Below are 23760 nucleotides of genomic sequence, written 5' to 3' on the forward strand. Positions count from 1 at the left end.
TACACCTATCAGTATGAAAAAGCCCCATGCAAACCAACTCTATGAAACACAATGCTGGCAATGATGAAGGCATTCACCGAAACGCATCTGCCAGGTGCTTTTATTTGTGACTTTGTGTCAGTATCCGAGTGGTGAATAAACTTACATGGAGAGGTCCCGAGCATGTATCAGACCCATTTCTTTGGTAGAGGCGGGATTGGTTCTGGATATTTTTGCAGCGGTCGGCGCTGCACGCAGACACGCCTCTCGTTCTGGTGCTCCGACGACAAGCTGACAAGCTGTTTGGGAGAAGTGCAGAAAGCGCATGGCGGCGCCCCCCCGGCTGAGACAAGGATTGAGGTATCGGGGAGAGAGCAGCAAATTATTGCTGAACAGGACACCACCAGGTTATTATTACCGCCATTGATGATCCCGCAAAAGAGAGTGGGCAGCCTCACAGCTGACACAGTCAGGGCATTACTATATGCTCGAACCGGTTACTGAACCTTCGTTCGCTGAATGGGACTGCCTGCATGCCCTGATTGATGGGATTTTTCAGATGTCACTATACAGTAGGGGCTTAAAAACGTCAGCAAAATGTAAAATCATACTGGAGTGAGAGACTTTACCAGCAGCTCACTGATAGGATGTATGAGCACCAATAAGATTACACCTAACAGTATGAAAAAGCCACCTGCAAACCAACTCTGTGAAACACAATGCTGGCAATGAGGAAGGCATTCGCCGAAACGCATCTGCCAGGTGTTTTATTTGTGACTTTGTGCCAGTATCCGAGTGGTGAATAAACTTACCTGGAGAGGTCCCGAGCATGTGTCAGACCCATTTCTTTGGTAGAGGCGGAATTGCTTCTGGATATATATATATATATAAATATAAATATAAATATATATGTATGTACAAAATTGTGTTGGACATAATGAGCACAAGTCAACTGTCACCCACACAGAGAGTTACTCTTGAATGCAAAGATTTATAATGTGTTCATTATCTCTACACAGCTATAGAGCATTAAGAGTACAGTTGTTTTGTAAACACTTACACCGATTATCTAGACTCAGGCTATATAAAATTAGGTAGACAAGTAATATGGTCCTTAATGCCCACTATATAAACTCTAAGACAAACTAGCACACTCATTGGATGATGTCATCAGTGATGTCATCAATAATGTCATTTGAGATGTCATCAGTAATGTAATAAATGATACCATAGAACATGCCATGGGTAATGTAATATGTGAGATCATAAGCATTGCTTGGCAGGGGCACAAGTTATAGTTAGCACTGCTAAATATATCAGGTGAATTTTTGTGTATTTTTCAATTCAAAATTTTAATGTTGTTATTGAGAATTTTACCTAACTGTAATGTTACTTTAACCTTTTTTGTATGAGTGAATTTCTAAGCTTATTCTTAAACCAAAGCAAATCTTTCTATCATGCCTAACTATAACATTTCTTTAACCTTTGTTTTTTTCAGTGAATATCCAAGATGTTTTGTAAAGTAAAGTAATTATTTTTTGAGTCTATGTATGATAGAATGATTGAAGAATATATCCTGTATGCGCAAATCTTTCTGAAAGGGAATGGCTTTGTAATGTAATATAGCAGGAATGGGGGCATAGTTTGCAAAATCGTTATAATAAATTTCGTCTGATTATAATATGGTGTAATGAGACATTATTTCAATTGAGATTGCCCATCTCCTCAGTTCTTGTAACTGCCACATTGAGAGATCTTCCCAGCAAGTTCCTTAATGATGTAATGGCAGAATTTAAATTGCTTTGTATGTGTTTTTACACTAAAGAGGTAATTAAAATTCAGATAAAAGCTATCAGTTTTTGATAAGATGTATAATATTAGTTTTCAACATGTACATCTATTTTAAGGATTTTAATTGCCCATGTGCCACTCACAGGACACTCACAAGATTATCGAGTAATACATGTCATTTTAAAGTATGATATAGAGTTCTTTTTCATGTGTTTAGTTAATGTTTAATTCTAATCTAGTATGGTGTGGGGAGGGAGTGGTCTCTCCTTTCAGACCTCTCTTTTGGATGACAGATGTTTGTAGTGGGATGTGTGGCTAGACTGGCCTCTCCTTTCATACCTCTCTGTCAAATGACAAGTGAGTGTAGTAGGGTGTGTGGAGGGACTGGCCTCACTTTCCAGAACCCTCTCTCACACGTATGTGTAGTAGACTGTGGGAGGGACTAGCCTCCCTTCTCTGACCCCTCTCTCAGATGATGGGTATGCATAGTAGGCTGTGAATTGGGGCTGGCCTCTCCTTTCAGACACTTCTCTTAGATTACAGTTGTGTGTAGTATGGTGCAGGGAGAGATGGTCTGTTTCTTTCAGACCCCGCTCTAACATGACGGATGTACACAGTAGGTTGTGTTGAGGGACTGGCCTCTCCACTGAGACCTCTCTCTTGTATGATAGGGGTGCATAGAAGGGTTTTGGAAGAGCCTTGACTCTACTCAGAACTCTTCCCAAGCCTACGGGCATAGATATTAGACTCTGATAAACACCATATCCACTCAGATACCTTCCTACAGTAACAAGTGTGTATACCAGAGTGTATTCAATTAACACCTACTCCTTCCTATTTTTCATAATTCCGCAAGCGTCTTGCAAGATTGTAACATTTAAAAAAAAATAACCTTCTGCTCATCACAGAACCTATGTCTTATACACTTTGTCTCAATAACATGGGCCACAATATGCATTTCTAGCATTAGAATGTATTGAGAACTCACATACTTCTTTTTATTATTCGCTATCCTGCAAGAGTCCTGCAAGATTGTAATTGTTTTTTTAAAACAATATACTTTTATTTTTCATTACAGCAATTATGCTTTAGAAACCTACTCTCCAAATCTAAGAAGACAGAATGGTTTTCTGCTGCCCCCCTACTCAGCCTTTTTACTTTATTTCCACAACACCTGCAATTTTCCACAGTAAACAGTAATGGTAGCCATTTCATTACTGAAACTTTAACAGCTACCCAATCAGAGCTCTCGCTCTGACAAGGCTCGCAGGAGTCTTCACGTTCCTCCGAGAGCGTGAAGGCTCAAGGGAAAGATGGTCTCTTGCCCAATTGTAGGTTTCCATTTTGAATTTGTGCTCTTGCAGGATGCTCTTGAGGCCAACCGTCCACAATCTTTGAATCAAGCTCTATTGTCCTGCAAAATGTAGTGTAATTCTGTTCAGCAGTTTTTGCTGTAGCCTTGTCAAAAGAGGTCTAAGGAACATGCATGGTTATTTTGTGTTTTGGTACCCCCTTTTTCAATGCTGCCACTTGACGTATCACCCTGAACCTTTGCAGGAAGAACTCAGGTGAATAAACTTTGTTTTTTGTAAGCTTTGTGAATATTCGTCAAATGGGGCCACTATGGTTATCAGAAAATCATAAAATGCTCTGTTTATGGAAAAGTAGACCTAACTATAACTGCCAAGTGGAGCCTACCAAAAAAATATTTTTTAAATAATTATATACATAATTGTGATGAGGAGTTGTCAGTCCATCTAGGCTAAAGATAAGGATATGTTGATACTGTACTTTTGGTCAGTATATGTATAAAAAGAACATTTATGCAATTATATATCTTGAATGCTGCATACACAGAAAGAGGTGAAGAAGGATATACAAAACAGAGATATTTGATTAACTAAGTTTGATGTATTTCTCTTTTAAGACCAGTCATTGATTAACTGTTGCCGCAACGCTATTTTATTTATGTGTCTGTTTAGTGTTTTGTATAAGTTTTTAATCTGTGATTGGGTTGTAGAACGTAGATTGACGTATTGATTTCCTTCTCATTTTTTCTTTCCTTCTCTTTATCTTCTAGAAAAATTGTAAAACTGCAAAACGGAAGAAGAAGACAATTGAGCTACAGTATCTTTAATTTGGTTTTGGTTCCAAGTAGATATCCTAGATTGATTGAGTGTTAGGTATATTGGTTGTTTTTTAACAAGCGTTAAGATTTAGGTGCACTGGCACAGGCTTTAATTGAATATTTATAGAACCTACATAGGTCTGATCAAATATAGTGGCAACCTCGGTCCACTGGGACAAGCTGATGTACTGTGATAAACCAATACTAACTTGAGATAGTGAGGAATTGAACTGGTGATGCCCTAAGACAGTGCGATAGATGCAGGTCTTGGATTGATAAAGTTGTATTGAAGCCACTGAGCTTAATGATGTTTTTCCTCCTCAAAGCTAGTGCCTTGCCAAGATAAAGATATTAGTAATACAAAAAAAAAACAATTTTGATTTATTTTCATTCTTCCACTTTTTGCAGTTTCTGATGTAAAGAACTGTATGTTTAAGAATATTAAGTTGATTTGATTTGAGAAGTGAAAAGATTGTTTGAAAAAATTGTTTGAAAAAATTGTTTGGAAAAAACGGTGTGATATGAATGTAAAGTCTGTCATCTACCTCTATTAGTCACATGATCGGTGTATTTAAATGTGTAGTAACACTAAGAGACTCCACTCGTGAGCAAGGGGAGCGTCCCCGAAACGCGTAGAGTTTTGGTAAAGCCAAAGGGAAATAAACACCTTTTGCAAGAAGTTTTGAGTCCACAGTCTGCTGTTTTATGATCAAGGATTCGGCATTCGATTGATATATATATATATATATATATATATATATATATATATATATATATATATCAAGAACAGAGTTTGCCTGTCGAAGAGAAAACCACACTACAGGTAAGTTTTTCGCCCAACCATCTTTATTGAAGGATGCTGCGAGGAAATCGGCCGGAGCAGCACAAATCTTCAATTGTCCAAAGCCTGACGCGTTTCGTGTGTGAACACTTCCTCAGAGGCGTGGACTTGCGAACCCAAGGCACGGCAATTTTGGCTAAATACATCTTCTTTCCCCGCCCAGAGTGGGCGTAGCCACCCCGGTGGCTTTCTGGTCTTGGTAGTGCCATTTCTTGCTTCAGTGAGCTGGCATGCCGTTGGTGCAAAGTGAAATAAAATAATACCACAGTGGGTTGTGGAGTCCGCCTCAAGTCCTCGCTGCATAAGTTTACCCTTCAACAACAGGCACCTGCTCCCAAAGCAGCGGCGTCGGTTGGCGTCGCTGCAGGAATGCAAACTGCATCGGAGCTTTCTCGTGGCTCAGGCGGGGCCACTAACATCAAGAACAGAGTTTGCCTGTCGAAGAGAAAACCACACTACAGGTAAGTTTTTCGCCCAACCATCTTTATTGAAGGATGCTGCGAGGAAATCGGCCGGAGCAGCACAAATCTTCAATTTTTTAACAAGCGTTAAGATTTAGGTGCACTGGCACAGGCTTTAATTGAATATTTATAGAACCTAGATAGGTCTGATCAAATATAGTGGCAACCTCGGTCCACTGGGACAAGCTGATGTACTGTGATAAACCAATACTAACTTGAGATAGTGAGGAATTGAACTGGTGATGCCCTAAGACAGTGCGATAGATGCAGGTCTTGGATTGATAAAGTTGTATTGAAGCCACTGAGCTTAATGATGTTTTTCCTCCTCAAAGCTAGTGCCTTGCCAAGATAAAGATATTAGTAATACAAAAAAAAAAACAATTTGATTTATTTTCATTCTTCCACTTTTTGCAGTTTCTGATGTAAAGAACTGTATGTTTAAGAACATTAAGATGATTTGATTTGAGAAGTGAAAAGATTGTTTGAAAAAATTGTTTGAAAAAATTGTTTGGAAAAAACGGTGTGATATGAATGTAAAGTCTGTCATCTACCTCTATTAGTCACATGATCGGTGTATTTAAATGTGTAGTAACACTAAGAGACTCCACTCGTGAGCAAGGGGAGCGTCCCCGAAACGCGTAGAGTTTTGGTAAAGCCAAAGGGAAATAAACACCTTTTGCAAGAAGTTTTGAGTCCACAGTCTGCTGTTTTATGATCAAGGATTCGGCATTCGATTGACATATATATATATATATATATATATATATATATATATATATATATATATATATATATTAACTGAAAAAGCCATAGGTTTCAGTTGCGTTATATTTAGATGGACATTTCACTCATACAAAACGATAGAAATTCCATTGTTATAGTTAGTTCAGCTAACTATAACTCGCGCCCCCGCAATGCACTGCTCATGATGACACATAGTACATAATTCACGGCATGGTCAGTGACATCACTGATGACATCACTGATGACATCTCAAATGACATCACTGATGACATCATCCAGTGACTGTGTGTTTCTGTAAAGTTTAAATATGTTTTATATATATGCCAAGCTGTATTGAAGAATCAGTGGGTGTATAAGTGTCTGGATGAAGGATTTATGAGGTGTGTGACTGATTGTATAAGTGACTGATTAAACGTGTCTTACTGAATTGAATTCATGCATTAGTATCTAAACTCTGTGAATGTCTGTATCAGTGTGTCTGTTGTTGTGTAAGCTAGTACATGGGTTAGTCAGTAGCTACATGACAGTTTATATGGGTTAGTGACTGTTTGCCTGAGTATTTGTAGCGGTGCCTGAGTGTGTGTGTGGGTGGGTTGGAGGTGTGTGACTCTGTGCATAGATGTGTGACTAGTTGATTCACTGGGTGTATGGGTTCAAGACTGCATGTGGAAACAACTCTATGACTGGGTGAGTGTGTGTATGGGTGTGTTTGTGAGTGAATGGAGATCTCAGTGGTACATGTAAGTAGCTACATATGTAAAAGGCAGTTTATGTGAGTGCTGGTGTATATAAATAACTATATGTGACAATGAGTAATTATGAAAGTGGCTGTATGGATGAGTGTGTACTTGTATCACTGATTATATAAGAAAGTAAGTATGCACTACTATCTGTATGAATTAGTGAGGTGGTGTGTGTATAACTGTATAGGTGAGTAAATGGGAGTGTGATTGATTCTTTAAATGACTATCTAGGTCTGTGAGTAACTTCATGGATGAGTGGCGGTATGTGACTGTTTGAATAGGTGTATGACTGCATATGATAGTGTGTTGAGTAGTGACTGCATGTATAAGTGATTGTATGGGTGAATGAGTGGATGTGTGTGTAGACCTAAGAATCAGTGAGTGGGTATGTAGCAACTGGTATTGGTGTCTCTATGGTTTCAAAAATGGTAGTCTGTATTTTAGAATGCGTGTATCAAAGGTTATTTTAGGGTGTGAGGAGGTGCATCGGATTATCACGTGGATGATGTCATCAGTGATGTCATCAGTGAGGTCATTTGAGATGTCATCATTGATGTCATCAGTGATGTCACTGACCATGCCATGATTGATGTAATATGTGACTTCATGAGCAGTGCATTGCGGGGGTGCGAGTTATTGTTAGCTGAATTAACTATAACGGTGGAATTTCTATGGTTTTGTACGAGTGAAATGTCCAGCTAACTATAACGCCCCTGAAACCTATGGCTTTTTCAGTGAATTTCTAAGGTTTTTTAAATGCTAATTTCTAACTACAATGTCCCTATAACCTATAATGTTTTTTGAGTAACTTTTAAAAAGAGGTGTATACTTTTTATAGTGAAAACTAACTTAACAGTAGTCTTTTATAACTTAATAATTATGACTCCTGGTTTTATGGTATTTATTTTTTGGGCAATTCTGTCTGTATTTAGCCATATTTTTTTTTTAAATAATTCTATCTGTATTTACCCATATATATTTTGGGTTTTGTGTAAAAATGAATCTGAAATGAGTATATTTCCACATTTATTTGTCTGATAAATATGCACTCATGCCTGAAGGACTGACCGTTTTCAGTCATATAAACACTCTCAGATGATAAAATATGCACAACCTTGATATTAAAATGTGCATGTTTTCTTTTACGAGCATATATCTTGCTGCTGAAGGCTCTCTACTATATTCTTTTATTGTTTTAACCCTTTTACTTTTAGAACGACAGACCTATTGGTCTGGTAGTCATGATTGACAGCATTTAGAATCGCTAAAAAAATAGCCCAATTTCCATTTTTATCCACATTTTAAAATAAATAGAGAAAGAAAAAAAATTGTTTTCTGTCTGTATTTATCTGTAAAAATCAGTAAAAACGGAAAACAGGAAGCCCTACTTATAATTTAACAATGTTTACAACTTAATTATCAGTAATTAACATATAAGTGAAGTAAAAGTGTGACGCAGCACCTATCACACCTGACTTCGAACAACAGTGTTCATAGTTCGATTCCCGGCTCGAGCAGCATGTTAGCCCACCACTATCTCACTGTGGGCAACACCTTGATTAATCTTCCCAACGCCCTAGAGCGCCGGCACACCTTTCCGGGGGTAGCTGTACGCTTTACAAATGCTGGCATTTTTTTAATTTAACAGCATAGTGATGACAAATATTAGCACATATTTTTTTTCTTCTATTGTGAACGATATTTTTTTTTATGTCTTCTATTTAGATGTTTTTAATCATGAGAATGCAAATGACACAGTTTGCCGGGTAACAGTTTTTAAACTCTCCAACGTATGTACATATTAAGGACCTTATACGTGTTACGATGGAAATAGAAACCTTTACAGCTTCACATTTTGTAACTTTTCCCAACACATGCACAAGTTAAACAGTTAAAACGTGAGCATGTGTAAACTATAAAAAGAGACATTTAAATAGGCGGAGCCACATCTTGCTTCCATAGACTACTCAATAACCAAAAAGTATATAAACCACACCCGTTGTTCAATGAGTTTCATTTTCGTGAGTTATTTATCCATGTCCATTCTGTGATGCAGGTTCCCTTTTCTAGCGTTGGATTCTTGTTTTGAGGCAACAAAACATATTCCAGAGTTATAAGTTGTTTGATTATGGCATAGTAGATATTTATAATGCGTAGTTATTTGTCAATATTTAAACATTTATATCTATGAAAGTGTTATTGCATGTTTTTGCCTTTTTTCTGTAACGTCAGCAGCTTGTTTTCAGAAACAGACAGATTACAGCAAACATTGCTCCTCTTCTGGCTCCTTTCATCTTATATATTGTGACTTTCTATATTAAAATATTGACACTGTACTTCACTTCAGAGGTGTTGGTGATCCGTCGGCGCAAAATCTAAGGATTTATAATTAACGTCACCAGCTTCCAGTTGTTAGTCTGTTTTCCCCTGGGGATCATATACTGTCAATATGTATATTATAATATGAACAGTCATGGTGATCTCAGAGAATTTCATGACCCGTCGGCGCAAAGAGTAAAGATATATAAGCAATGTCACCAGGTTCTGGTTTTTAGTCTGTTCCCCCTTTTTGATCATATACTGTGAATATGTATATTATAATTTTCACAGTCATAATGATTTCAGAGGAGTTTATGACCCATCGCCACAAAGATCAAACATTTGGAAGTCCCGGAGAAAAGAAGCTCTGAAAATATTCACCACTCGAAAGTATTTCGTTATTGATCTTCTGTTGTATTCATAACTTTATTTTCCTTTTCTTTTTACTGCAACAATGGTGTCACTCGTTATATTGTAATAGACTGTCCTATTGTTAAAGAAGAGAAATTGGAGATTTGTCAGCGCCATCTGAAATACAGCTTACTAAGCTTTATAACATACTTGATCAGATATTTTTTCAGTGAGCATATTTTACGAAATTGCAGTCTAAAAAATATAGCTTTCATACAAACTTTCTTACATTAAACATTTGATAAACCCTACATTTCTGCATGTTATTTTCTCATTTCTATTTTTCTCAGTTGCGGTTCCTATTTACCTTCTCCCTATAGAATATATAAGACCAGTACTGTATATTATAATAGTACTTTCCTATATATTCTTAAATGAGTACGTGATTTGTTAGCGGAACAGTGTGCGACCTCTAAGCACTACGATAGAATGTTCCCGAATTCTACAAAATGCAAACTTGAAAAATGATAATGCATGCATTTCTATGTAATATGAAGTAATTTGTGATAAAATGTTTTTTACTTATTCTTCTGACCTCAGATGATGTAGTGCAGGAGTGTTTGTTGTAGCACTTCTTTTCTACTTTATCTAAAAGTACCTGATGCCCTCCTATATTATCAAGAAAATGGGGCAACACTTTTACAAACTATAGCAGAAAAAAGGAGGGTGTGGCCACGCTTAAGTGATATTTTATGAAATTCCATTTTTATTTATCACCCCTTTAATATATACAGCGACAGTATCCGAAGAAAGTTCATTTGTAATTGCTAAATAAAAACTGTTTGAAACCTAAACTGACATTTTTGCTGCACAACCACACTTCCCTGTCAGAAAAGTAAACACCACATTATAAGTAAATAGTGCTCCTGGGAAAACCGCAAACTTAATAAAAAGAAGACCGCAACACACACTGTTATTTTTCCACCATGATTTGCAAACCCCACGGCAATTATATAAATGGTCCTTAAAATATGTAAAAAACTATTTTTACCTTCATAATCCCTCTCCACCATCTTGTGACCACTGTACAGAGTTAATAGTGTTCCTACCCTCCCCTCTACTACTTTGTTTTCGCGTACTCCTTTAAAAGTGCGTCACAAAATGGCTGACAACAGTGAACCGTTCCCACCCAATAAGGAGCAAACTTGTACTCGGAACACTATAGCCAATAAAATGTCCATGTTGTTCCGCAGAGGAGGAGGGAATGGCTGCCAACACTTCTACTTTTAATTCTTCACAGCCAATGAACATTAAGCTTGGGAAGGTCCCGCTAGTAATACGTTACACAATGAGAGGTCCCTAATACTCCGCGGAGGAGGAAGGAATCGCTGACAACACTTCTACTTTCAATGGTTTACAGCCAATCAACATTAAGCTTGGGAAAGTCCTCCTTGGAACACGTCAGCCAATCAGATGTCCTCTTACTCCGCGGAGGGGAAGTGAATGGCTGCCAACACTTCTACTTTCAATAGTTCGCAACCAATCAACATGAAGCTCTGGAAGCTCTTCCTTAGAACACGTCAGCCAATCAGATGTCCCTCCTACTCCACAGAGGAGAAGGGAATACCTAGCAACACTTCTACTTTCAATAGTTCACAACCAATCACCATTAAGCTCTGGAAGTTCCTCCTTACCAACATGTGAGGCAATTAGATGGCCTTGCTACTCTGCGGAGGGAAAGTGAATGGTAGGAAACACCTCTACTTTTGATGGCTTGCAGCCAATGAACATTAAGCTTGTTGTTAGAACACCAAAGCCAATTAAACGTTAATTTTGTTCCGCGCACAGATACAGAACACACCCTCCCACATATTAATACATTTCCTGTAACAAAGTGACTCTATCCGTTATAAAAGTGAACACTGCATAATAAGCAAACATTATTCCACATTATATTAAAGGAAGGCTGCAATACGGCGCATTGTTGTTTTCCCCATATAATTTCCACAGCCTACTGCACCCCCTCCCAACATAAGTGAAGCCCCGGGGCTGCGGGGGCCTCAGCGGGCCCCCTCTATTATTTTTTAAGAAATCACCCCAGGATAGAGAACACTCCCTACCACATATTAAGAAATTTCCTGTAACAAAGTGACTCTATCCGTGATAAAAGTGAACACTGCATAATAAGTAAACATTATTCCACATTATATTAAAGGAAGGCTGCAATACGGCGCATTGTTGTTTTCCCGATATAATTTCCACAGCCTACTGAACGACCCCTCCCAACATAAGTGAAGCCCCGGGACGGCGGGGGCCCCAGCGAGCCCCCGCTTTTATTTTTTTAAGAAATACCCCCGGGACCTAGCCCACCCAGGGGCCCCATTAAAATAAAACGTGAGAACCCGCGACCCCAGCGCGAATTGCGCCGATTTTTTTTTTCTTTTTTTAAATGCTTTTTTCGGCCCTAGGGGTCCTTCTGGGACCCCATAAGCAGGCCTAGGGGGTCAGGGTGTTTCTACTCTGCCCCTTCTAATGTTTTATACCTTAGTTTCTCAGTTTTGTGGTGACTCGCTTCTACCGAGCCACAAGATGGCTGCCACCACTTCCTGGTTTGGAGTGTTGGCAGCCAATCACAGTGAAGCTTGTGCTCGGGACTTAGGCTCCGCCCAGATATCGAAACTTTAAAAAGTCCACCAGGTACCTCCATTAAGCGCCACAGAGCTGCGTTGCAGAGAGGTGTAAAAAGGGGCGTGGCCTCTGAACACCTCTCTGCAACGCAGCTCCCTGGCGCATACTGGAGATACCTGGTGGGCTAGTTGGCCCCCAGGGACCCCCAGTATTCAAGGGGATTTAGTTCCCCATCTGCAAACGCGCCAGGGGGCGCATTTGCAGTGTGCTGAAGGGAGGGGGCAGGTCCTCCGGCGCGATGATGGTCTTTTTTTTAATTTTATTTTTTAAGAATCGGGGCTGTGTGGCCCCCCTTCTTTTCCTATTCTATAGACCCTGGGGACCCCATCCCCCAGGACCTGACCCCTATTTTATTACTTTTTTATTTTTTTAAATTGGAAGGGAGCCATGTGGCCCCCCTCCCGAGGCCATAATCGGCCCCGGGGACCCCATCCAAAATTCTTTGGAGGGGGGCTGCATTGCCCCCCACCTCAGGCGACTTATGGCCCCGGGGACCCCATTACCCAGGGCCGGCCTTTGTTTTTTTTTTTCTTTTTGAGGAGGGGGCTGCGTGGCCCCCCTCCCATGCCGCTTCTAGCCCCAGGGACCCCATCCCCTGGGGCTGGCCCTCCGTTGGGGACCATGGATGGCTCCCCAATCCCCCCACGGTCCCGCCGGCTTCCCGCCTCCTGCGGGAGCCAGCATTGCTTTTCCACATGGGGAGCTGCTAAGATGCAGCTCCCCATGTGGAAAAGCAATCGGCTTTGGTTTTGGAAGAGAGAGCAGGTTTCCCTGCTCTCTCTTCCAAAAACCAAAGCAGAGTTTGCTATGACAGAGCGGGAGCTGCGAGACTCCCACCCTGCCATAGCAAACAGCAGTGTCCCAGGGGTGGGTACCCCGGGACACTGCAGGAGCTGGCCCTGGGGAGTGGTGGTCCCCAGGGCCATCAAGGGCTCCAGGAGGGGGGCCGCACAGCCCCCCTCCCACCATTTGTAAAGCCCCGGGTGATGGTGGTCCCCAGGGCTTGGGGGCCATCACGGACCCCCCAATTTTAATAATTAGAGCCCCGGGGAGGTGGTGGTCCCTGGGCTGTGTGGGGGGCTCGAGCCCCCCACACAGGAATAATTTTAAAAGATAAGAGCCCTGACTGGTGGTGGTCCCAGGGGCAGCGGGGGGGCGTGTTCCCCCCGGAAATCTTTCTGCAAAGCCCCAGGGGGTGGTGGTCCCCTGGGCAGTGGGGGGGATTGGGGCCCCCCACACTTTTTTTTCTGCCCCCGGGGGCTTTATTTAAATGAAGCGCGGGAGCCCACACTTCGTTTTTTTTATTTTCGCAGCCGGATCTGCGGATCTACCCTGCCCCCTGCCCCTTTTCCTGTTTTCCACATTTGTTTTTCGGTTTTCTTCTGCCTCTGTTCTACCGAGGCACAAAATGGCTGTCAACACTTCCTGGTTTAGAGTGTTGACAGCCAATTAGCATTAAGCTCGTGATCGGGAGGGTGCACGGATACTCTGTGTCTCTAGATATCACTAACTTTATTTCTTAATTTCTCAAAAACTACAGAACGGATTCACACCATTTTTAAAAAGGTCGCTTTCTGAGCCAAGCAGTACCTTTTTGCCAAATTTGGTGTAAATCCGTTAAGCTGTTTTTGCTATGTGTCTACATTTTCCTATGGGAAAATGAATTTTTTCACCACTATTTTTTTTATTTCTCAGAAACTACTGAACGGATTTACACCATTTAAAACAAGCATTTGCAATGCAATAGGTCTCGCATTTGCCAGATTTTGAGCTATTGGCATTGTAAATGACAATGCCTTTTATTTATGTGTTTTGAAACCCTGCAAGCGGTAAGCGGTACGTAAACACGCATTTTCTACTTATAGTCCTTGCTTATGAGAAGTAAGGCTTGCAGTCAAAGAGGCGCAGTTACTGCCAGCCTTGCTTGTCGTAAGCAATGACTGTAAGTACAAAGCGTGTGTTTACGCACCGCGCACAATGTTTTTAAAATACATAATGCCAGACCTATTGAATTGCAAATACTTGTCTAACGTGATAGTTACTGGAAGGTATGTCAAAATGATTAGCAATGGGCTAGGAATTCGAAAACAGGGAATTTTTGGCAATATTGGTTATAAGAACATTCGTAAAGGAAATACTAACGTTTAATTGTCAAAACTTGGAAGCTCATAGTCGGTTTTGCCATGAGGGTGAAGAAACTTTTTAATTTCTGTACAAGTTTTGTGCTGCGAAAATTATCCTGCATTCTGTGATTAATGGCGACCTTTGTTTTTTATCCTTGGGAAACAGGATGTTTTTATTTTAACACATTTTCACTTATGTTTCAGAATGAGTGCCTTGCTACATGATTTAGAGACATTATGATTATGCTGCTATTCTTATAAGTAATCTTTATGAAGACATGAAGGGTTATTTCTAAAAACAAAAACAAAAAAGCAGAACAGGCGTTAGTAAAAATGCAAGTGAAACCGCAAAATGCCTATTAGACGGTGAATAATGCATTGCAAGTAACGCTGCATTGGCAAACTGAATGCGATCTCAAAGTTTGTTTTTGTTGAAATACATACCTAAATACTGCCGGCTATTTATTTATTTCGTTGTCGATAAGACGTCCCTTTGTGTTGCGACCAGAGGGCACTTTATGTCACTTCGTTCTGGTAACTGCAGCACTTGTTTGCGAACATAAAATAATGCATCTAACGCTCCCTATGACAGTGATTTGTAACACGGCAGCTCAGGGCAGGGTAAGCGCCGTCCTTATGAAGGAGACTGCTCTGGCCACTTTAAAAGGGCAGATAGAATTCGGATTCCCCCGGTGGAGCTTTGTGAAGACCTCATGTCCACAATCTGTGAAATTGAAAATGTAGCCCGGTTGCTTTTGTTGATTTGCACCAGCGGTGGGTTTTGTGCTCATAAGGGTTTCAGCGGACAAATTGTATGTATTTTTTATGTTGCACCACTGTTATGCCAGTTAAATGCCCATCCCACCCTACGCTATCAGATTCATCAATAAAATATAAATCATACCATTTGACGTGACTGGCAAGTGGCCCAAAGTTATGCAGCAGCTTCAGCAGGCTCTGGAGTTTGATTCTCAAACTTGCATGCTGGCTGTGTACACTCCAACATACACAATGACCAATGTCTACGGTACTCACCCTCTCTGACCCCTGTACTCTTATCTAAGCTTATAGAATGGCGGTTGCACCGGAAGTGAAAGCAGGAAGGCCGTAGACGCTCTAGTCTAGTCGAAAGGAGAGAGAAGCAAAAGAAGAGATTTGCAGGGGTGTGTCCAAATATGTACACAGACAAAGGACATAAAAATAAGCACCATGGCACGGCTCAAGCAGCAAAGGGACAGGGGATTGGTGGGACTTACAAGCCAAACCTGGCAATCAAATAAAGAAGCCTGGGAAACACAGGAGAATGGGAAACGATTAAAGCCCATTGGAAATTAATTTTAAAAAAACGCATTTAAATATTTGTATTATATTCCTGCCGTTATATTTTTACACCTCACTGACCGAGCAGTGAGTGCAGCGCGCAACTGCAGGCATGTCATAGGAGCAAGAAAAAAAAGCATTGGCCATAGGTCTCGCCTTTGGGACCTTATAAGTGTTTAACCATGCAACAGTTGCATAACTAAACACTTATAAGGTCCCAAAAGCGAGACCTATTGGCTATGCCAATGCTTGTTTTAACTGCTGCAATCTATTGAAGCCTCACAAAGTGATCGCAATCAAACATCAAAGCGGCCAAAAATGAAAGTAATCGCGGCCGCGCACTTGCACTGTAGGTCTAGGCTGGCCTGGTAGCACTTTTTGGAGCCCTCACAAAATGTCTAGCCAGAACAGCGCATGCGCTGGGTCAGGCGAGACCTAAAAAAAGGTGCTTTCTGGACCAAGGACTGGACCAAGGACTACCTTTTCGCAAAATTTGGTGTAATTTCATTCAGCAGTTCGGGCTGTAGCCGTGTCTAAAATTTCCTATGGAAATAACATGGGGAAAACACGTTTTGGGACCCACCTTTTTCTCATCCTGCGCTTGACGAATCACCCCCAAACTTTTAGGATAGGAGCTGACCGGAACGGGCCATTAGTTTTGAAAATTGTGCAAAGATTCGTCAAACGGCGTTAAAGTTATTGGGAATAGAATGTTACCATTTTCCTATGGATAATGGTTCCTAACTATAACTACCTACTGGCGACTAATAGGTAATATATATATATAATGGTCATCAACCCCCCGAGACATTTTAGATATACTTTTAGTCTGGATGGCATACCGTTAGATATCGTGGATTCCTTCGATTACCTAGGCATACGTATTGCAAAAGGGATGAAGTGGAGCTCGCATCTGACCAAGATGCTCCTATGCCACAAGAGGGTATCTGGTGCCATTATCAGAGAACAACATCTCTCTACTAGCCGACCAGTGGCACCAGCCCTTATGGCATATGAAGCACAGGCATTATCTAGCTCTATGTATGGGGCTGAAATTTGGGGCTACGAAAATATTCATGACCTGGTCGTCTCTGAGAACAAATTTATGAGGAATCTCATTTCTGTCCCCACCTCATCCCCACTAAAACCCTTGTTCTATGACCTAGGTAGACATTCTATTCAGGATATTGCACGTTTACAACCTTTATTATTTTGGGCAAGACTGCGACGGACACCAGAACTTGCCAAATATGCTGCAGGCTTAAGTGAACTTATTTTAGTGGATACTGGGAGGAGGCTAAAATGGATCTCCTATATAAAACAAACATTGAGGTCCATTGGCTACGAAGACTGCTGGGAATCCCAGATACCCCCTTCAAAACAGGATCTTAAGAAGGCCTATTGGAGCTGGGTAAACTCAAGAGAACTGAACAATGTAAAGTTGGGGAAGCTGAGCGAGGCTTTTTTCGAACATAAGCCTTTCTGCAAACTGGAACCCTATCTTGATTTTATTCAGTCTCCATTGGATAGATCTTTGTATGTGCGCTTCAGAATGGGGTCCCTTCCTCTTAACTGTGTTACTGCTGGTTGGAAGGGATTTCTCCCTTCATCTGCTGGTTGTCCAAGTTGTCCAGCACCCAAAGAGTCTATTCCTCACTTTTTATTTGCCTGTTTCCACTATAGAAGAGTAAGAGCCAAGTGGTTGAGACCGATTTGTAGAATGCTCGGTTGCCGCGATTACCGTACTGTGTTACGCATTCTACAAACTGATGCCTCGTCCCTCACCATTGTTTGTGGTATTGCTAAGTATCTGGGTTGTGCTTGGTTATTGCGGAAGAAAAAACGTGCCCTCTATATGCACTGAATTACCTATGTGACCTGTTTTTATTCCACTACAATGAATTTTAGGTCCCCAAGCTTCTTGCACTTTGCACATGTCGTTTTTAGCTATTTTTTATAATTCCTTTTAGACATATCTATGATTAATTGATTTTTTATTGTCCAACTTGATCCTTTTTATATTACTGTATGTTGTGCTTTTATGATATTTTTTATCGAATAAAGCTTTACCTACCTATATATATATATATATATATATTATCTACTGGCGGTCGCCATTAGATAGTTATAGTTAGGACCGAGTTCCCATAGGAAATCTGAAAATTCTATTTTGAATAACTTTGGCGCCGGTTGACGAATCCTCGCGAAATTTTCAAAACTAATGGGGCGCTCCGCTCAGCTCCTACCCTGAAAGTTTCAGGGTGATTTGTCAAGCGGGGGCTGAGAAAAAAGGGGGGTCCCAAAACACATTTTCCCCATGCATTTTCCCATAGGACCTTTAGTCGAAGGTACAGCCCGAACGGCTGAACAGAATTACTTGAAATTTGGCAAAGAGGTAGGCATCAGGTCAGGCATGTGCCTTTTGCATATATGGTGTCAATCTGTTCAGTAGTTACTGAGAAAATTGCACGGTGCGCGCACAGTGCACGCACGGTGCCGTGCGCGAGCGTAATTCTGATTGGTGGTTAGATGTCAGTCAACATTCGAATCGGTCGAAATCAGGAAGTGTCGGATGCCATTTTGTGTGTGACAGTGAAAAAGAAAGGTGGAGAACGTGAAAAGGGGGCAGGGTAGGGAGTTCCTGACCCCCTAGCCTTTGTCAGGGGGTCTCTGAAGGACTCCGAAGGGTGAAAAAAACATTTTTTATTTTTTTTAAATCATGGGGTGCGCGCTTCGTGCGCGCACGGTGCGCGCACGGTGCGCACACGGTGAAATACCCTTAAAAAAAAAAACATTTTGAACTGTTTATAAGTTTATAGAAGATATTAACTATGCTGCTCAACTTTATCCAAATTAAAAAAAAAAAGCTGAGCCATTCCATATTACAGGATACAGTCAATCTATAACTATATACATAGGTAGTTTATTGTAAAATAAATATATAAAAAATATAATAATACATACATAAATTAGCATTTAAAAAACCTTCAAAATTCACTAAAAAAACCATAGGTTTCACACACGATATAGTTAGAAATTAGCATTTAAAAAACCTTGCAAATTCACTTAAAAACCATAGGTTTCACACACGTTATATTTAGGAATTAGCATTTAAAAAACCTTGCAAATTCACTGAAAAACCCATAGGTTTCACACATGTTATAGTTAGCTGGACATTTCACTCGTAAAAAACCATTGAAATTCCCCCGTTATAGTTAGTTCAGGTAACTATGACTCGCGCGACCGCAATCCACTGCTGATGACATCACATATTACATCACTGATGACATCATCCAGTGAATATGTGTCTTTCTGTAAAATAAATATTTTTTATATATATATATCTAAACGTTAATGGAAGAAAAAACGGGTAAATAAGTGTCTAAATGGATGTTTTTTTTGGCAAAATTAATTGTATAACTGACTTATTAACAGTATCTTAGTGAATACAGTGATGTAATATGTGACGTCATCAGCAGTGGATTGCGGTCGCGCGCGTTATAGTTACCTGAACTAACTATAACGGGGGAATTTCAATGGTTTTTTACGCGTGAAATGTCCAGCTAACTATAACATGTGTGAAACCTATGGTTTTTTCAGTGAATTTGCAAAGTTTTTTAAATGCTAATTCCTAACTATAACGTGTGTGAAACCTATGGTTTTTTAAGTGAATATATATGTATATATATATGTATACACACATATATACACATATATATATATGCATGGGTGAGTGAGCGGATGTGTCAGTGGTATATGGATGAGTAACTGGGTATGTGAAAGGCAGTATAGGTGAGTGATAGGGTACATGAGTGACTGTATGCGTAAGTGATTGAGTGTGAGAGTGGCTGTATAGGTGACTTTGGACGGTGACTGTATAGGTCAGTGAGTATGTGTTTGTATTTGTTTGAGTAAGTGAGTGGGTGTGTATGTATATGTATGTGTAAGTGGCTGTGCGATTGACTATATGGGTGAGTAAGGAGGTTTGTGACTAAATATATGGGTGACTGACTCAGTGTGTGAGTGACTGTCTGGGTGTATGAGTGAATATGTCAGTGACTGTATTAGTGAGAGAAAGGGTGTATAAGTGGCTATGAGGGTGAGGGAGTGGAAGTGTGTGTAGGTAAAATACTCAGCGAGTGGTTGTGTAAGTACTAGTATGGGTCTGTGAATGGGTTTGTGAATGGTGGTGTGGGAGTGGGTATATGAAAGACTCTATTGGGGTCTGAGTGGTGCATCAGTGATAATGTGGATGATGTCATCAGTGATTTAATTTGAGATATCATCAGTGATGTCATCAGTTATGTCACTGACCATGTCATGAGTGATGTAATATGTGAGGTCATAAACATTGCACTGCGGGGGTACGAGTTATAGTTAGCTCAGCTAACCATAACTACTGAATTTCACTGGTTTTGTATGAGTGAAACTTGAGCCTAACTATAACATCCCTGTAACCTTTGTTTTTTCAGTGAATTTCTAAAGTGTATTAAACTCTATTTGTAAACTATAACGTCCATGTAACCTTTGTTTTTTTTCTAGGCCGGGGGGTAAAATTCCACTATGCTGGTGGAGTTCACAAATTTCAGCAACTCTGCATTTCACAGACAATGTGAAGCTACCAATAAACTTTGCACTCTGCAATTGAGCAGAATTTATTTTTCTGTTTCCGTTTAAATCTTCACATTATTTCATGTGCGTGTGGAGTGCAACAAGACTAGATAGTCACTCACCAGCAGCTGAGAACCCTCAGCAGCCAAGGGGAGTTCATCCCCCAACCAATAGAGCACCAGAAGGGTCTTTTGCAGTGTGGTTGAGAAAGGGGGCAGGGTCTCCGATGATGTCTCAGCAATCCAGCTGTGGGGGACTTAATTATCGTAACAATAGGGTTCTTGGCCCCCAATGACCCTCAGCAGCCAAGAGGAGTTCATTGCCCAACCAGTAGTTCACCAGGAGGCCCCTGTGCAGAGTGATTGAGAAAGGGGCAGGGCCTCCAATGACGTCACAGCAATCTGGCTGTGGGGGACTTAATTATTGCAACAATAGGGTTCTTGGCCTCCAATGACCCTCAGCTGCCAAGGGGAATTCATACCCCAACCAGTAGTTCACCAGGAGGCCCCTGTGCAGAGTGGTAGAAAATGGGTCCGGGTCTCGAAAGACATCTCAGCAATCTGGCTGTGGGGGACATAGTTATCGCAGCCATAGAGATTCTTGGCCCCAATGACCCTCAGCATACAAGGAGAGCTCATCCCTGTGCAGGGTGGATGAGTAAGAGGATGGGGTCTCTGATGCGTTTTAGCAATCTGTCTGTGGGGAAGAGGTGTGGCGCAGTGGCCAGGGTGACTGACTCCAGAACCCGGGGGCTCACGGCTCGATCGTCGGTACCTGTGGCAGATCAGCCCAGCACCATGTGACTCTGGGCAATAGCTCACTTAATCTTCCCAGTGGCCCCCAGCGCCTTGACACCTTCGGGTAATTGTTCGCACTTTACAAATACTGGATATTTACTTTTACATTTACTTATCGCAAAAATAGGAGTTCTTGGTTCCCAATGATCCTCAGCAGCCAAAGGGAGTTCTTCCCCCAACCAGTAGTACACCAGGAGGCCCCTGTGTAGAGTGATTGAGAAAGGGGGCAGGGTCTCTGACAACATCTCAGCAATCTGGTTGTGGGGGACTTAGTTATTGCAACAAAAGAGGTTCTTGGCCCTAACGACCCTTAGCAGGCAAGGGGAGCTTTCCCCCAACAAGTAGTATGACAGGGGGCCCATGAGCAGTGTGGTTGAGAAAGGGGGCAGGGCCTTCAATGACATCTCAGCAAACCGGCGGTGGGGGACTTAGTTGTTGCAACACTAGGGGTTCTTGGCCCCAATGACCATCAGTATTCAAGGGAAGTTCATCCCCCAACCAGTAGTAGTCCAGGAGGACCCTGTGCAGAGTGGTTGAGAAAGACAGTGGGGCCTCTGATGCCGTCTCAGCAGTCGAACAATGGGGAACTTACTTATCATTACAATAGGGGTTCTGTGCCTCCAACAACCCTCAGCAGCCAAGGGGAGTTCATTCCCCAACCAGTAGTTCGCCAGGAGGTCACTGTGCGGAGTGGTTGAGAAAGGAGGCGGGGACTCTGACAATGGCTCTGTAATCCAGCTGTGGGGGACTTAGTTATCGCAAAAATAAAGGTTCTTCACCCCAACGACCATCAGTAGTCAAGGGGAGTTCATCCCTCAACCAGTAGTATGCTAGAAGGCCCCTGTGCAAAGTGGTTGAGAAAGAGGGCAGGAACTAAAATGTGTCTCAGCAATCTGACTGTGTGAGACTTAGTTATCACAATAATAGGGGGATCCTTGCCCTGAACGACCCTCAGCAGCCAAAGGGAGTTCATCCCCCAATCAGTAGTATGCCAGGAGGCCCCTTTGCAGACTGGTTGACAAAAGAGGCGGGGTCTCTGACTAGATCTTACCAATTCTCAGCAAGCTACTTTCTGACCATATTTTGCTTCTTTCTGCTTCTTTCTGACATTTATTCTGCCTCTTTCTCCTTCTTTCTAACCTTTATTTTGCCTCTTTCTACTAGTTTCTGACCTTTGTTCTGTCTCTTCCTGCTCATTTATGACCTTTATTCTGCCTCTTGCTGCTCATTTCTGACTTCTATTTTGCCATATCTGACATAACTCTGCCTTTTCTGCTCGTTTTGTACCTTGCCTCTTCTTGCTCATTTCTGTCCTTTATTTTCCAACCTTCTGGTTGTTTCTGACCTTTATTTTGCCTCTTGCTGCTCATTTCTGACCTTTATATTGCTTCTTTCTGCTCATTTCTGATATTTAGTCTGCCTCTTTCTGCTTTTTTCTGACCTCTATTCTCCCTCTTTCTGCTTCTTTCTGACCTCTATTTTGCCTTTTGCTGCCCGTTTCTGACCTCTATTCTGGCTCGTGATGCTTGTTTCTGACCTTTAGTTTGCCTCTTGCTGCTTGTTTCTGACCTTTATTCTGCCCTTTGCTGCTCATTTGTGACCTCTATTCTGCCGCTTTCATCTCGTTTCTGACCTCTATTCAGCCTCTTGCTGCCTGTTTCTGACCTCAATTCTGTCTCTTTCCGCTTGTTTCTGACCTCCATTCTGCCTCTTGCTGCTTGTTTCTGACCTTTAGTTTGCCTCTTGCTGCTTGTTTCTGACCTTTATTCTGCCTTTTGCTGCTTGTTTCTGACCTCTATTCTGCCTTATGCTGCTCGTTTCTGAGCTCTATTCAGCAGCTTGCTGCTCATTTCTGACCTTTATCTTGCCTCTTTCAGACCTATATTCTGCCAATTTCTGACCTTTGTTTATACTCAGGGACTCCCACCGACATCCCCAGGACGATGGGGGGAGCCTCAAGGTCCCCGTTGTCCCAGCCAGCTCCTCGCCTCCTTCGGCAGCTGGCATTGCTTTCCCTGTAACCTTTCATTTCTTCAGTGAATATCTAAGTTTTTTCAAATTCTATTTCCTAACTATCACAGCCCTGTAACTTTTGTTTTTTTCTGTGAATTTCTAATTTTTTTTATAAATGCTAATTTCTAACTATATTGTCCCTGTAACCTTTGCTTTTTTCAGTGAATTTCTATGTTTTTTAAAATTCTATTTCCTTACTTTAATGTCCCTGTAACCTTTGTTTTTTTCAGTGAATTACTAAGGTTTTTTCTATTTCCCAACTATAAAGCACTTGTACCCTATAATTTTTTTTATTGAATTTTTAAGGGTTTTAAATTGTATTTTCCGAAATAGCTCTATAACGTGTATTTTTATAACCTTGTATATTTTTCAGTGGATTAATAACCATAGTTTTATTCTTTGCATTTTTTATATCCGTTACAACGTTGCGATAGCCGCAGTGACGTCGCAATGAACGCGATAATGTCACGAAATTGTAAAACAAAAGTAAACATTCAATGACCACCAGCACATTCAAAAATTATAACTTAAAAAATTCATTTTAACTATTACAATACACATATTACTAACTTAAAGAACATGTTTGTACACACATATTTGCAGTAACTTTTTTAAAAACTGTGTTGGAAGCCCACTTCCTGTTTTCATGATGACGCAGAGAGTTGCGGTGACTTCGGTAACTGCGACGATCGTGCCTTTTTTAAGAGGTGTAAAACACATATATGCACACATTTTTAAGTGTTTTAGGCACATGACAGAACAAATGCAGACATTCAATAGCCACCACCACATTCAAAACTTATAGCTGTAAAATGGATGATAACGAACACTATAAACACATTACTATCTAA

This window comes from Triturus cristatus, chromosome 11, assembly GCF_964204655.1.
Source record: "Triturus cristatus chromosome 11, aTriCri1.1, whole genome shotgun sequence".
Taxonomy (NCBI): Eukaryota; Metazoa; Chordata; class Amphibia; order Caudata; family Salamandridae; genus Triturus; species Triturus cristatus.